Source organism: Apodemus sylvaticus, chromosome 7 (genome assembly GCF_947179515.1).
Source record: "Apodemus sylvaticus chromosome 7, mApoSyl1.1, whole genome shotgun sequence".
NCBI classification, from domain to species: domain Eukaryota; kingdom Metazoa; phylum Chordata; class Mammalia; order Rodentia; family Muridae; genus Apodemus; species Apodemus sylvaticus.
In genome coordinates this window covers 114,845,679-114,859,128 of record NC_067478.1, presented here as the reverse complement: position 1 = coordinate 114,859,128, position 13,450 = coordinate 114,845,679, and the positions used below count along the sequence as shown (strand labels likewise).

At 39.7% G+C, this 13,450-nt stretch overlaps 1 non-coding gene across 1 annotated transcript; it reads left to right on the top strand.

Annotated features, from left to right (window-relative positions):
- The first annotated feature begins 8,814 nt into the window (after positions 1–8,814).
- Positions 8,815–8,886, top strand: LOC127690286 (small nucleolar RNA SNORD50). The gene has a single exon (XR_007979015.1). It is a non-coding gene; the product is annotated as a small nucleolar RNA SNORD50 (small nucleolar RNA).
- Positions 8,887–13,450: the final 4,564 nt, after the last annotated feature.

Genomic DNA, 13,450 nt, shown 5'->3' with positions numbered 1-13,450 from the left:
CACTCAGAGGTATGAGTTTTCCTCTTAGCACCACTTTCAATTATGTCCCATAAGTTTGAGTATGTTGTCTTTATTGTCATGAAAATCTAATGAGTTTTTAATTTCCTTCTTTACTTCTTCCTTGACCAAGTTATCGAGTAGAGCTTTGTTCAGCTTACATGTATATGTGGGTTTTCTGTTGTTTTTGTTGATATTGAAGAGAAGCCTTGGTCTGTAGTGATCTGATCATGTGAAATAAATGGGATTATTTCAATCTTCTTGTATCTGTTGAGGCCTGTTTTGTGACAGATTATATGGTCAAGTTAGGAGAAGGTACAATGTGGTGCTGAGAAGAAGGTATATTCCTTTCTTTTAGGATGAAATGTTCTGTAGATATCTTTTAAATTTATTTGGTTCATAACTTCTGTTAGTTTCACTGTGTCTCTGTTAATTTGTATTTCTATGATCTGTCCATTGATGAGAGTAGAGTGTTGAAATCCCTCACTATTGTTGTATGAGGTGGAATGTGTACATTGAGTTTTAGTAAACTTTCTTTTATGAATGTGGGCACCTTTGCATTTGGAGCATAGTTGTTTAGAATTGAGACGTCTTCTTGGTAGGTTTTTCCTTTAACCCATATGACCTTTATACTTTCTGATAATTTTTCATTAAAAGTTGATTTTATTTGATATTGGAATGGCTACTCCCGCTTCTTTCTTGAGATAATTTGCTTGGAAAATTTATTTTGCCATTTATTCTGAGTTAGCATCTGTCTTTTACACTGAGATGCCTTTCCTGTATGCAGCAAAATCCTGGGTCATGTTTACATATCCAGTCTTGTTAGTCTATGTCTTTTTATTGGGGAATTGAGTCCATTGATGTTAAGCGATATTAAGGAATAGTGTGTTGCTTCCTGTTATTTTTGATGTTATTTTTATGTTTGTGTGGCTATCTTCTTTTGGGTTTGTTGAAAGATGATTTCTTTCTTCCTTTTTCTAGGGTGTAGTTTCACTCTTTTATTGATTTTTTTCATCTTATCTTTTGTAGGGCTGTATTTGTAAAAAAAAAAAAAAAAGATACTGTATAAATTTTGTTTTGTCATGGAATATCTTGGCTTCTCCATTTATTGTAAATGAAATTTTTACTGGGTATAGCAGCCTGGGCTGTCATGTGTGTTCTCTTAGGGTCTGTATGACATCTGCCCAGTATCTTCTAGCTTTCATAGTCTTTGGTGAGAAGTCTGATATAATTTGGATAGGTCTGCTTTTATATGTTACTTGACCATTTTCTCTTACTGCTTTTAATATTCTTTCTTTGTTTCATGCATTTTGTGTTTTGACAATTATGTGATAGGAGGAATTTGTTTCCTGGTACAATCTATTTGGAGTTCTTGTATGTTTATGGGCATCTCTTTCTTTAAGACTGGGAAGGTTTGTCTATAATTTTGTTGAAGATATTTACTGGCCCTTTAAGTTGGGAATCTTCACTCTCGTCTATACCTCTTATACTTAGGTTTGGTCTTCTCATTGTGTCCTGGATTTCCCAGATGTTTCAGGTTAGAAGCAGTTGGCATTTGCACTTTCTTTGACTGTTATGTCAATGTTTTCTGTAGTATCTTCTGCACTTGAGGTTATCTCTTCTATCTCTTCTATTCTGCTGATTATGTTTGTATGTATGACTCCTGATCTCTTTCCTGGGTTTTCTATTTCCAGAGTTGGCTCTCTGTAATTTCTTTATTGTTTCTATTTCCATTTTTAGATCTTGGATGGTTTTGTTCAATTCCTTCACCTGTTTGGTTGTGTTTTCCTGTAATTCATTAAGTGATTTTAATGTTTCCTCTTTAAGGGCTTCTAGCTCTTCACCTGTCTTCTCCTGTATTTCTTTAAGGGAGCTATTTATGTCCTTCTTAAAGTCTTCTCTCATCATCATGAAATGTGACTTTAAATCAGAGTCGTGCTTTCCTGGTGTGTTGGGGTTTTCAAGGCTCACTGTGATGGGAGAGCTGTGTTTGGCTAATGCCAAAAAACCTTGGTTTCTCTTGCTTATGTTCTTACCCTTGCCTCTCAACATATGTGTTAGTTGGTCTTGCTATCTCTGAGTGTGGCTTGTCCCTCCAGCAAGTGTGTGTGTCAGTACTTCTGGTAGACCAGTTCTCTCCAGGAGGAATTTGGGTAGGGAGAGCTATGGCACACAGTCATCTCAGGGGTGCAGACAGAAACCAGAAGGATACTGTCTCTGGCTGTTCCTTAGTTCCTGTGTCCTGATGCTTCTGGGCAGGTCCCTCTTGGGCAAGAAATTTGAGCAGAATTGTTTGTCTTACCAGTGCTTATAGGTGTGTCTGAACTCCTGGGAGACCAGCTCTCTCCCAGAGGTATTTGTGTATGGAGCACTGTAGCATAGGATCTGCTCCAGGCACAGACAGAAACCTGAAGGGTATAACCACTTCTTATAAGTCCTATGTTTCTCAAGGCTGGCTACTGCAAGACATCTGTACACACTAAAGTACTAATCCCAGGGCATTGTTATTGTATTAGTTCTTATAATCTCTAATTAGCATTTGTTCACTAAGCTTTCTATGGTCCTTACTTTTCCCTTGGAGTTCAGTTTACAATTCTAATGGCAAGATGGGCAAATAAAGCCATATGAATTCTGAAATACAACAAAAGGGAAGGTTGCTCAGCTGTTTAAAGCAACTAGCTGCTCTTCTACAGGACTTGGATTCACTTTCCAGGGCCCACAGAGTGGCTCACAAGGACCTGTTACTGCAGTCATAGGGATTCTGACCCCCTCTTCTGGCCTCTGCAGGCACTGCATGTGCATGGCACACAGACCTACAAGTAGGTAAAGCACCTGTACACATTCGAATATATAAACTTTCTAAAATGTAATGAAAGCAAAACTATTTCATCCTCTTGATCTTGGTCTTAAATTTCTATAAGTCACTGGGGCTGTCATTCTTGTCAGTGCCAGGGTCCACTCTGCCTCTTTTCTGTTCCCACTGTTCACCATCAGTACTTACCATGATGTCACCAACAGCATGCTCTGATGGCATGGTTATGGGGCTGGAATCTCAGTAATTTTGAGGCATTAGTTAACTCAGATCTCCATGCATCTTTCTCGTTTTTAAAGCAGGATGCAGTAGTTTGGATATTCAGTGTCTCCCAAAACCCCATGTATGAGAGGGCTGGTCATCTGTTGGCAATACTGGAAGGTGGTTGTACTTTTCCAATTCTCTGACAAATTACCCAAATGAAGCAATTTAAGGAAGCATTTATTTTGGCTCCTGCTTTGAGGATATAATCTATCAATTAGGAGAAATGGTGATGGAAAAAATGGCTCCAGTAGTGGCAGCAGAAGTGTGAAGCACTTGGACATATCACCTTCACAGTCAGGAATGAACACTGCTGCCCAGTTAGTTTTCCCTTTTTTCTGTTCGAGAGCCCCACTCCCTAGGGGTGGATGTCATCTATATTTGTGGTAATCTTCTCTACCTGTTCAACTTCTCTGGAAACATCCTCACAGTTACACCTATATCTCAAACATTTACCCATATCTATATCCCATGTCTATATCATTCTATATCCTACCAAGTTGACAATGAACATTTCCCAGTCCATGGTTGAAATATTAAGAAGCAGCTGAACAGGCCTTTAGGTCAGTCAAGGTGTACTCTTAGAGACTCTGGGACTCTGGTTTTTTTGTCTTCTTTTTCATTTTCTGGCCATCAGGTAAATAATTTTGCTCTGTTATGCACTTCCAACATAATCCCCAGCCTTGCTATATGCCCATTGCAATGCAGCAACTAGTTATGCACTAGAGCCTTCAAACCATGACCCAAATGATTCATTTCTTTTAAAAAGGTTGATAATCTAAATCAGTTGTTCTCACCCTTCCTAATTCTGCAGCCTTTTAATACAGTTTCTCATGTTGTGGTGATCCTCCAACCATAAAATTATTTTCACTGCTAATTCATATTTTTGCTAGTTATAAGTCATAATGTAAATATGGGTCTCAACTCACAAGTTCAAAACCACTGATCTAAGTTCTCTTGTTATTGCGATGAAAGCTAACACAGAAGATTTAAACTACGGGGCTGGAGAGATGGCTCAGCAGTTAAGAGCACTGACTGCTTTTCCAGAGGTCCTGAGTTCAGTTTCCAGCAACCACACAGTGGCTCACAAGCATCTATAATAAGATCTAGTGCCCTTTTCTGGCATGTCTGTAGATAGCTACAGTTTGTTGTGTTTATTAATTTACCTATTTATTTATGATGAAACAAATAAGCCATTTTAAGAAAAAGATTAAAAAGACATACACAAATCATTTTGAGGATGACATCTAATAACCTTAAAATCCTAATTCTGTGGCTGTGGTTATAGCTCAGTAAAGCATTTGCTTTGCAATCCAGGGACCTGAGATTGATTCATTCCCAGAACCACATAAAAATGATGTTCATTGTGGCACATGCTTATAGTTTCAGAGCTGGGAGCTGGAAACTCCTTGTGCTCAGCCAGTCTTGACTCATTTGTGAGCTCCAGATAGTTACAGACCCTATGTCAAAGGAAAGAAATGGAGTTCTTGGGGACAACACTTCATCATCCACATACATGTGCATACATGAGCAGGTATATTTTAAAAGAACCAAATGCACACCACAGACTTGAAATGTAGCCCAGAGGCACAGTACTTGAAACAGACTTTTACAGTATGTAATTCTACTCCCTACCTTCTTTCTATAGCAAACATTTGATGTGCTGCTCCTCATAATCTCTTACCCAAATGACTTTTATTCATTTATTATCATTACTGTATGCATCTGCGCATGATGTGTGTGTGAACATGCAGGCCCCATGCATGTATGGTGATCAGAGAGCAGCTCTGTGAAGGTTATTCTCCCCTTCAATCTCTACATGGGTTTCAGGATTTGAATTGAGATCACCCCATTCTCATGGCAAGCACCATTATTCAGTGAGCCATCTCACTAGCCCCATTTGCACTAATTCTTAAATTCTGTCTGGTCACAATTTATGGAAACTTCATATTGATTGCTTTGGGAAGGTCAAAGACTTTGGTATGTTTCTCCTTACATTTATTTTTACTTATAAGTATACGCTATATGTGAGCCAGTAGCTATGAGAGGAGGATTGCTCCAGTAGAGTTGAAATTGTGACATGCACTGGGAGTGACATTGTGGGATCAGCTGCTAATGACAGTGCCCTTTCTCCAGCCTGGCTTTAAGGTAACAATATCAAGTTTGAAACACACTGCCTATATCAAAACTCAATTAATATTTATTGGAATAATTATAACAATAAAGATCTTATCTGAAAGTTTACTATAGGAAATGAACTCTTGAAGGATATTTAATTGCAGTACTTACCATCCTCTGGTTATTATTAAGTGATTTCAAATACTTGGTAGCAAATTGCTTGACTATCTTAAGTTTGAGAACAAAGCATTCCCTCAGGTCATTTTTCTGGATGTTTCTCATTTTTCATTGGGAGGGAACCTGGGTTAGAGACAGGGTTTCTCCATGTAGCCCTGGCTGTTATAGAATTTGTTCTCTTGACTAGGCTGGCCTCAAGCTCAGAGATCTCCCTATTTGTGCCTCCCAAGTGCTCAAATGCTAGGATTAAAATCATATGCCACCATGGCCAGGCATGATTTATTTTTTATTTTTATTTTTATTTGAAACAGTTACTCTGTGTAATAACTCTTGCTGTCTGCCTATAAATTTAATTTTATTATTATTATTGTGTGCTGTTGTCCATAGTGTACAGCTTGAAATTGATTAAATAAGTTGATACTCCAAACACTGCATATCATGCTGGCTATAAAAATGTCATCTCTATGAAGTTCAAGAAAAAAGTAGACCAAAGTAGTCTTCTTCGCTGGGGCATCAAAATACCCATGGCTCACAACCAATCAATGGACTGAGCATAGGGTTCCCAATGGAGGAGCAAGAGAATGGACCCAAGTAGCTGAAGAGGTTTACAGTCCCATAGGAACAACAATAATATGTACCAACCACTACCCACAGAGCTCCCCAGTAACTAAACCACCAACTCCTGTGATCACTGTTTCTAAGGGCTTATCAGGATGATCAAAATATCTGAGCCTACTTTGTCCTAGCCCAAAGTCATATTCCTGCCTGAAGCCTACTTTTGTTCCAATTTAAGATTAAGATTCTTACCTAAGCTTACTTCCTTGTCATGCCCTAATTTCAGATTCCTGGCTGAACTTATTTCTTTGTCATGGCCTAATGTCATTCCTGCCTGAAGCCCATTTCTTTGTCCTTGGCCAATGTCAGATTCCTCTCAAGAGCCCCACAAAGGATCCCCCACAATATCCTTATTTACTTAAGTCCTTTAAAAAGCAAAGTGAAAAATATTTACATTTAGGGTGTACATAAGCAATTTTGTGAAAGAATAAATATATAAGACTAGTAAGTTTTTTCACCTATGAGAAATTTCATCTTTACTATTACCTTTTGCTGAAATCTACTCCAGTTTTTTTCTGAAAGCCTTCACACTCATTTAAAAATTACTGACACCTACTTCACCACAGGCTTTGCTCTAAGCCAAATAAAGAGCAATGCACAAAACCAGAGGTGCTCCTCACATATTGTAAACTGACAGCTAATGCATACACTATTTTTTTATTCGATATATTTTTTATTTGCATTTCAAATGATTTCCCCTTTCCTAGCCCCCCCCCACTCCCAGAAAGTCCCGTAAGCCCCCTTCTCTGAGAAAAAATACTAGGAAATAGACCCAGGTTGCCAAATGTTAAAATATCCAAATGTAGTATATGTATCCGTAGATTCGCTCATACATACAAATTATTGAGGCATTACTTTGAATTTTATGTTTGACATTTGAAATATTCTCTTAAGATTTTTTCTGCAGCTATTTTAGTAGAGGGAAACTTTAAAATACCAAATATATTTGTGTGACCTTAGGCCAATTGGTGGCTTTTGACCCGCTCTTTGAAACAGAATGTTTAACTTCTGAGGATATTGACAGCATATTTGTCCCTCAAGTGTGGTTGCAGGGAGGGTTGGGGTCAGGTGGGACCTGGCTGGGCACCCAAGCAAGCATTGGATAGCATGCACTCCACAGTGTGGCCCTCTGTAGATCAGCAGCACCTTAGAATGCATGAAGGATAAATGCAGGGCTGTTCGGTTTCACCTGAATAGTTCTGCCCCCCAAGGTCCCTTCATAGGTGCCCCTGCCACAGGGGTTAGAGTTAGGGTGATGTCAAGGCCACTCCTAGCAGCCAACTATCTGTGCCAACCAACTAGGCTGGAAGCTGGAGGTGACCTCACCTCCAACTGCTGTTCTTCCTTTGAAATCTGGTGCCACTCTCACGCCAAGTCAAGCTGAGTGGGCTCCCAGACTCAGAAGGGACAGGTGGTGCAGAGACTATGGGAGCGGGCATAGAACCGTACTTGCATGCAACAGGCGCACACCATGCCTGGGACTGCCCTGGAGGAAAAGACCACGAAGCATGCCAACAGGCGATGCTCCAGGAAAGGCCCACGTGTTCTTCCGTCAAATCGGTGCTAGAGGGAAGGGCAGCTTCGATTTTGCTCAACCGAAGGTCTAATGGGAGCTGCTGCGTAGAAAGCTAGGCATTCCTTCTTTTCCATAGATGAGTGGTTTAAGTGCCCGGATGAGCAAATGAAATGTGGGCATACAGAGTGAATTTAGAGGCTCCGGTTCGGAGCAGTGTAAACTTCCTCGAGGAAATGCGCAGCAGCAAAAGAGATTTCAGGATTAGAGCCTAGGCCCCGGGGAGATTGTGACTGGGCAGCCTGGTTGAAGGCTGCTTACTTTCTGGTTCCTTGGTCCCACCTTGTGACACTGCAGGATTTGAAGAAAAATATGCTAGACCTTTTGTGCTGTTCAGAAGGTACTGGTGACACCCAGGAGACATCCAACTATATGCACATGAATCCTTTCACCTAAACAATTGTGACATCATTGTTTGTGTGGTCAAATCAGTTGCAAAAAGATGCCAAGGTAAGGGCGATATAGCTTAGTTTTCTAATTGAAGTATTAGAGCAATAGGATGTGGTGTGTGATGCTTGAAATTTGTTTCTTTTCATTAGATGGAGGGCAGCCCAAAACATCCAAGAGAATTTGTAACAGAAAGTAACTTGATTAAAACCTGACTCTTTTAAAAGGTGAAACCTAGATTTATATTTTTGTCAGCATACATTTTTTACTGTTGTAAAATAGAATCAGCTTCCCGTAAATGTATTTTGAAATAGTGCTGGCAAACCAAAGCCAGCCAACTACCCTTGCCTTTTTAATTTGGAATGACTGTAGTGAATGCTTAGTGTATAAATTAAAGTTGTGGGGCATACCTGGTCTGAACAGTGATGAACTATATCCCAAAGTTGATGACCTAAAGACAAGTACGGATTCTGAGAGACCATGGTGCTTAAGTGAAGTAGTCTTGTTTAGTCTTTTTATGCAGTTCATATTAATAGTGTGTCATTGTACTTCTTTCTTTCTGCCAGCAGGGAATGACCACCCATTATGCCCGTGGCCTGTAAAGATCCTACATCAGGAGTGCATGTGAGTGTTGCTCTGATTTTGCTTTCTGCTGAACTTTCTTTTGATTTTAAAGATATATTTATTATTATATATAAGTACACTGGGGCTGTCTTCAGATGCACTGGAAGAGGGCATCAGATCTGTTTAAGGATGGCTGTGAGTCACCATGTGGTTGCTGGTGTTTGAACTCAGGACCTTTGGAAGAGCAGTTGGTGCTCTTCCCCGCTGAGCCATCTTTCCAGCCCTATGCTGAACTTAATGAAGTTGGTCTATTCTACGATGATCTTATCCCGAACCTGAATTCCTGTTGAAAAACCACAACTATGGATCTGGCTTCTGAGAATGGACCATTACAAAGGACTGTTGTATTCTGTTTTAATTTTGGCAGTAATGTAATGCCTGTGTTTCTTTGTTTTTATGGTTTTTTTTTTTATTTTATTTTTAGGGCCAGTGACACAAGACTTGAGAATGAAAACTAGATGTGGTAAACATCCAGAAAAGGCAGAGACAAGAAGAAAATGCACAGTATTAGTACTGGGATGTTTGAGATGGGGTCTCCATGGCCCTGGCTGTTCCTGTTAATCAGTCTAGTGTTCAGAACAGCATCTGGTATGGCCTGCAGAGTTGATTCTTGTACACTTTTTTGTGGGCTGTATGGAAACGGATTGTTTTGCCAAGCCATTGAGGGTGCTCTGTTCTGTGAAGGTTGTGGTGAACTGACACAGCTGTACAGACTGAGCAGAGTGAATGCAATCATGACCTTAAAGCAGCAGGTCACCATTTCAGTGACTGTAAACTTGATCGTGAGCTATTTCCTTAGGCATCCCACAGTGGATACTTGGGAGTGCTGCAATAAACATCCAGTTGCAAATATTTCTTCAATTCAGTTTGTGTCAGAAGATTAGCCAGAGTGCCCTGGTACATGTTCCACGTCCATGGTTATTGAGTTTTCACAGTTAGGGTGCTAAATGCACTAATGTCAGTGTCCTAACTAGCATGACTGTGCACATGATCAGGTTTCCCTGTAACATTGTCAAACAACGACTTGATCACATTTGTTCAGCCCTCCCTACCCGTTTCTTAATTTTGACCCAGGGTTTCTCTTTGACTTCTTTGTCTTTTTTCCACCTGCCTCTGCTTCCCAAGTGGTAAGACTAAATGGGCTTTACTTTCTAAATTCTTAACTTCTGCATACTTCCATTTTCCTTTGTTGTAATTTACAGGAGTTTAACTTGCTTTTTTTGGCATCAGTGTCTCAAAATTGTCCTGATACTCAACTATAGAGATGGCCTCAGTTTAGATTAAAGAAAAAGCCACCATGCCTTAGAATACTGTAAAATTGCCCGACTTCAATTTTTTGCTAGCCTGTATAATGTAGTGTCACAGGTTATGGATAAATTGTTCTGGTATGCTTTTGATTTGTGGTAACACTTTTCAAGACAGTTTTCTCAGGATCCCTGGCTATCTGAACTCTGTACTAGGGTGATCTTGAACTCGATCCTCCTGCCTCCCAAATGCTTGGATTAAAAGCATGTCACTCTACCCCTCTACCTAATTTATCATTAAATTCAAGGTCTTTTCTTTTTTATTATTATTCTTTCTTTCTTTCTTTCTTTTTATTTTTTTAAATTTTTTCTTTATTGATATATTTTTTATTTACATTTCAAATGATATCCCTTTTCTGGGTCCCCACTCTCCTCAAGTCCCATAAGCCCTCTTCCCTCACCCTGTTCCCCATCTACCACTTCCTACTTTCCTGTTCTGGTATTCCCCTATACTGTTGCACTGAGTCTTTCCAGAACCAGGGGCCACTCATCCATTCTTTTTGGACCTTATTTAATATGTGGATTATGTCTTGGGTATTCAAAGTTTCTAGGCTAATCTCCACTTATCAGTGAGTACATACCATGATTGATCTTTTGAGACTGTGCTACCTCACTTAGTATGATGTTCTCCAGCTCCATCCATTTGTCTAAGAATTTCATGAATTCATTGTTTCTAATGGCAGAATAGTACTCCATTGTGTAAATATACCACATTTTTTGTATCCATTTCTTCCTTGAGGGACACCTGGGTTCTTTCCAGCTTCTGGCTACTACAAATAGGGCTGCTACGAACATAGTGGAGCATGTGTCCTTATTGCATGCTGAAGAATCCTCTGGGTATATGCCCAGGAGTGGTATAGTAGGGTCCTCAGGAAGTGTCATGCCCAGTTTTCTGAGGAACCGCCAGACTGATTTCCAAAGTGGTTGCACCATCTTGCAATCCCACCAGTAGTGGAGGAGTGTTCCTCTTTCTCCACATCCTCGCCAACACCTGCTGTCTCCTGAGTTTTTGACCTTAGCCATTCTGACTGGTGTGAGGTGAAATCTCAGGGTTCTTTAGATTTGCATATCCCTAATGATTAATGATGTTGAATATTTCTTAAGGTGTTTCTCAGACCTCTGAAGTTCTTCATGGGAAAATTCTTTGTTTAGCTTCATACCCCACTTTTTAATGGGGTTATTTGGTTCTCTGGGTTCTACCTTCTTGAGTTCTTTGTATATATTAGATATTATCACTCTGTCAGATTTAGGGTTGGTGAAGATGCTTTCCCAATCTGGTGGTTGACAGTTTGTCCTTTTGACAGTGTCCTTTGCCTTATAGAAACTTTGTAGTTTTATGAGGTCCCATTTGTCAATTCTTGATCTTAGAGCATAAGCTATTGGTGTTCTATTCAGGAACTTTTCCCCTGTGCCCATGTCCTCAAGTGTCTTCCCCAGTTTCTTTTCTGTTAGTTTCAGTGTGTCAGGTTTTATGTGGAGGTCCTTGATCCATTTGGAGTTGAGTTTAGTACAAGGAGATAAGAATGGATTGATTTGCATTCTTCTGCATGCTGACCTCCAATTGAACCAGCACCATTTGTTGAAAAGACTATCTTTTGTCCACTGGATGCTTTCAGCTCCTTTGTCAAAGATCAAGTGACCATAGGTGTGTTGGTTCATTTCTGGGTCTTCAATCCTATTCCATTGATCCGCTTACCTGATATTGAACCAATACCTTATAGTTTTTTTCACTATTGCTCTGTAGTACTTTTATTGGTTTTTTTTTTTAAGACAGGCTTTCTCTGTGTTGCCCTGGATGTCCTGTATCTCACTCTTTAGACCAGGATGGCCTCGAACTCAGAAATCTGCCTGCCTCTGCCTCATAAGTGCTGGGATTAAAGGAATGCACCACCATTGCCCAGCAATTCAAGGTCTTAAAATAAGTTTTCACACTAAGGAGGAGGAATCTAGCTTGAGTTTGTTTTTTTCCCTATACATGTTAATTTTTCCTGGTACCATTGGTGAAAACATGGTACATTTGAAAAATGAGTAGGCTGTCAATACACAGTTCTTTAGGGGTTCTCTACTTTGGGTGCAATTGAATGTCTAGTCAGGTAGCTTATTTTTTAGGATGTTAGAATTCCATTTAATACTGTGCTTTTTTTTATTTTGCCTTGTTCCTATGTTCTGCTTTGCTGTATCCCATGTTATTTGTTGTGTCTCCTTTTATTTAGTTGAAGAAATATGAATTTCCCTTTTGGTTTCATCCTTGGTTATTTGGCTATTCAAGAGTAACTGAATTTCCATGTAAAGTGAAGACTAAGGTAGGAATATCACTTGAGCCCAGTCAAAGGTTCTTTAATTGATAAATCTCATAGTCCCTGAACACATCTTTGGTTTCAGAAGTAGGTAGACCTTGGATTTCCAAGACCAGTCTACTGGGCAGGTTTCAGGACAGGGCTACACAGAGAAACACATGTTGGGTTATGAAGAGGAGATGAAAGGCTTGTTGACCTTTAATCAAGCTAGCTGACATATGTAAAAGGGAGCCAGGGTTGTGAACCAAAATTGTTTTAACACTTAGACAACTTCGTTTTCTTATCTCTTATGTTTGCTTGTTTTTGTATTGGTTTGTTTTGTTTTAAGACAAGAGTTCTCTGTGTATCCTTGTCTGTGCAAGAACTCTGTAGAGCAAGCTGCCCTTGAACTCAGATCTCCCTCCTCCCAAATGCTGGGGTTAAAAGCATGTGTCACCACAGCTCAGCCCTCTAATTTTCACTCTAATTTAAGGCCTTAATGCTTAACCATTTATTCTACAGTTTTCACATTTAGTGGGAGGAATCAAGTTTGTTTTTCCTCCTATAGATGTTGTTTTCCTGCTATTATTGATGAGGTGGAATTAATTTCTTTACAGGAAATCTTTTATTTTTCCTTTTTTTTATTCGATATATTTTTTATTTACATTTCAAATGATTTCCCCTTTTCTGGCTCCCCACTCCCTGAAAGTTCCATCAGCCCCCTTCCCTTCCCCTGTTTTCCCACTCAACCCTTCCCACTTCCCTGTTCTGGTTTTGCCCTATACTGCTTCACTGAGTCTTTCCAGAGCAAGGGGCCTCTCCTCTGTTCTTCTTTTACCTCATTTGATGTGTGGATTATGTTTTGGGTATTCCAGTTTTCTAGGCTAATTCCAACTTATTAGTGAGTGCATACAATGATTCATCTCTTGAGTCTGGGTTACCTCACATAATATGATGTTCTCCAGCTCCATTTATTTGTCTAAGAATTTCATGAATTCCTTGTTTCTAATGGCTGAATAGTACTCCATTGTGTATATATACCACATTTTTTGCATCCGTTCTTTTGTTGAGGGATACCTGGGTTCTTTCCAGCTTCTGGCAATTATAAATAGGGCTGCTATGAACATAGTGGAACATGTATCCTTATTACATGCTGAGGAATGTTCTGGGTATATTCCCAGGAGTGGTATAGCAGGATCTTCTGGAAGTGAGGTGCCCAGTTTTCTGAGGAACTGCCAGACTGATTTCCAGAGTGATTGTACCAATTTGCAACCTCACCAGCAGTGGAGGAGTATTCCTCTTTCTC